The sequence below is a fragment of the Pinus tabuliformis genome, chromosome J (genome assembly GCF_031772625.1).
Source record: "Pinus tabuliformis cultivar Carrire ecotype Pingquan chromosome J, CPIR1, whole genome shotgun sequence".
NCBI classification, from domain to species: Eukaryota; Viridiplantae; Streptophyta; class Pinopsida; order Pinales; family Pinaceae; genus Pinus; species Pinus tabuliformis.
Window position 1 is genome coordinate 415,189,970 of NC_142295.1, and position 3,749 is coordinate 415,193,718.

Here is a 3,749-nt window from a genome sequence, read left to right on the forward strand (position 1 = left end):
TGCATATGACTACACTAATCAACTAACATCTATCATGTATGTAACCATAACATCAATAGAATGAAAGGTATGCACATAACCATAATGCATATAACAATCCTTAACCTACATACCTGCATGCCCAACATACAAACATGTATGATGACATGCTCTTGCCTCAAGGTCCAATGCTGCAACTTCACTTTGATGGTTCGCATCTCATGCTCTATCTCAGCCAACACATCAACATCATAACAACCAACAACATCATGATGACCTAATTTCATACAATGAATTCAAAATGCATGTCTAACCTACCATACATGCATAACCATAACCATGACGATGCATGCATAACAACATATAAACACTAACATGCATAACAAATGCATATACAACCATACACTCATGACGACACATTCCACAACACCTTCAACCTTCACATGGTGACATCACTACAACCATGATCAACACCATGCAAATGCAACAAGCACATGGACTACAAGCATAAGGAACACATATGCAATCGATATGAATGCATGACCAACACACTTCCCATCCAATCTGAGGGGTGAACCATGATCTGATACCACTCTATAACACCCTCCTCCCACATCTAGCCAAGTAACTTGCCAACCAAGGTAAACATGTGACGAGAAGTTACTATGATATGATTCAACATCCTAAGTCACGTTAAGGAAGTGGAACCAACGGAAACATACCATACAGACCTTCAACATCAGCAATAGGACTCCTAAGAACCATCCCAACCTTTCTGCTAACCAGCCTCTAAGTCCTACTGAGTTTTCAAGCTATTAAACCTCTGGACGCTCCCATGCTATGGGCATGCCAGTGTCAAGAGAGCTCTGGACGCTCCCACAAACCTGCATGCCTGTGTCTAGGGACTATTTCCAGCAAACCTGTGCTAGAGTCTGGGGAATTTAAGGCACTTTTCAAGCCTAGAATTCTAGTCACTGCCCAGAACTTGTTGTAACTTCTAGAATCCATTAAACACATGATGAAAAGACTAATCAACCAAAATCTAACTCTAGGATTAGGCCTAACCATCCCCAACCAGGAATGAAATTCTGCCAAACACTTGGCATGAATGAAATCTACAAGTTTAAATAACATATCTAAGCATAAGGGTCTCATACTTATCTTAGATTCGCTATAAGGCATTATTTCCTTATCACTTTAACTGCAGTTTCATCCACTAGACCATAGATACATTGTTCATTCATATACAAGTAAAAACATGATGGGATCCATACATAACAAATTACATAATACATATTCATGACCAAAATAATAACAGCAGAAATACCTAGGATACAGTAGCCATAGAACCCACATATAAACCAATATAATACTCATGAGATAACAAGGAGAAATAACCTCATACTAATGATGAAAAATCCAACCTAGTATGGGACTACCCTGTTCCACCCGAACATAGAATGGCTGAGCCAAATCTCTCTTCAACCATTCACCTTCGTGCCATATCCCAAGCATGAATGTGGGATCTCATAGAACGCATCAATCCAAAACCATCCAAGGCTTCTAAAGGCTGACCACCTCAACCATCAAATAGTGATTCCACCTCATGGTCGGACATTACAAAACCATCATCAAATTGGTCTCTACCCAAGCCTTCCAAGGCTCCATAGCGTTTGTTCCAACCAAGGCCTCCAAGACTAGTAACTCAATCCATAACTGTCACGGGCTTCTAGAGCATTTGTCCAACCAAGACTTCCAGGACTAGTAACTCAACCCACTAAGGGCTTCCAGAGCATTTCTCCAACCAAGGCTTCCAGGATTAGTAACTCAACCTAAGTTGCTACAGAGCTTGCAGAGCATTTTTCCAACTAGGGCTTCGAGGAACTAGTAACTCAACCCAAGCTAAAGGAAACATGAGAACCAACCAGAAAAACAAATAATGAACCCATAACACCATGGCTATCTAGGAAATGGCAAGGTTAGTAAAATCCGCTGCCAATCCATGAAATCCTCCATGCCAAGGAAAAATCATGACCAATAAACCACATGCATGTAACATGCATGCTAAAACTAGTGAGGAAACATACATGCAACTCAGTGCATGCAAGAAAAACCAAATGTAGTTGTTGATCCCTATGTCGTCTTGCACTTTCCTGCCCTTCCTTTTCCTTCTTGCTCCAAAACTCCAAGTATGCCACACTCCTCCAAGAGTGCTCCAAGAAAACTCTAAGAATCCAAGAGTATGAGAGAGAGAAAGAGAGAATAGAAAAGATCTCCAAGCTAGACTGACCAAGCTTACACATACCAAATGATTTGCAGAAGCCTTTTTATCAATGAGGCTTTTATTTTCTTCATTTTCCATCATTTTCCTTCATTTTCCTCCTCACATGCAACCTGTGACCTTTCACCATCATTTTCTCCTAATTTCCATTATTTTCATAAATAAAATGCCAATTAATGCCTCGTGCATTTCCAAAGCCTTTTCCATTGCTAATTTCCTTAGCTATAATAAATCGAACGAACACCCACTAAGATGTTTTTCCCACCATTCATCTTGGAATACATGTCTCGTGACTATGGCCTTCTATATTTCTACATGAATTTTTAACCAGGGTTGTTACAATCAGGGTATTGGGTGTCACAAGGTTGAGAGAAAACTATCGGGGTTTCTTTCCAAGACTGTTGAAACCCAACAAGGATAAAAAAATGGCATGTTTGGTGGTAGATGAGGTGGAATAACGTTGGCACATGTTAGTGACATGGTTTGGTATGATGGAGACAAGTGGTAAAGGGATAACACATGTTTTCCATGTGGAAATGGTACAAATGTTGCCTGACATGTGGAGAATAATTTTCAAATGGGCATAGGTTTGTGTATAGAACTTGTATTTGGATGAAACATATATAATTAGAAAGCACACTCCAAGCAAAAGACAATGGTAGTCTTCGAATTTAGTTTTAAGCTGCTTGAAGGGAGATAATATTTTATAACCCCATTTCCTTAAGGTGACCTAAGAGGTTGGGTCTAGACACCCCACAATGAGATATCTTGGAGATTTGACCTGGATAGCCTATATCCTTAATCAGGAATTAAAGAGTTAGGTATGTGGCATTAACTTTAACTTGTTTCTTTAAATCTATGAAAAAAATAACCTACTTATTTACATTCAAAAGAATAATATGTAATTAATTAGAAATAATTTTAAATCTTATTTCAAAATCACCAAACTATCTAACTATATAACATATCTTACTTCACAAATTTATTTATTAAAAAAAATAGTTAATAAAATGTAAAATTCTTAACCTCTAATACTCTATTACTTCATATATTTATTTATATTAATTTGATATTAATTTTATTAAATTGATGTTATATTTATTAATTAAAGATAATAATAAAGTACCTATGAAAAAAATGTTTTTTTTTAAAGAAAGCCTGAATAAAATTTTGAGTGAAGATCAGGGGAAATAACTTATAATATAACATAGATATTAACTCTCTTTCAAGGTGTTAGGACATTCGATGCCCCAAGGATTTAAAGTGTCTTGGTAATAGGAGACTCAATAAACATTATCAGAGATATGCATTTAAAGTTTCAACGTAGTGGGAGACTCAATAATCATTATCAAATATAGTCATGACTACTTAGCTTTGAAATACCGTAAGAATAGCAAAGCTAATCCTCAATTAAAAACAAGCGAAAATCTTCGAGTCTATAGAGTTAGTTCTAAGAGAAGTTTGTCTTAGCTTGGTCTATGTTGTGATA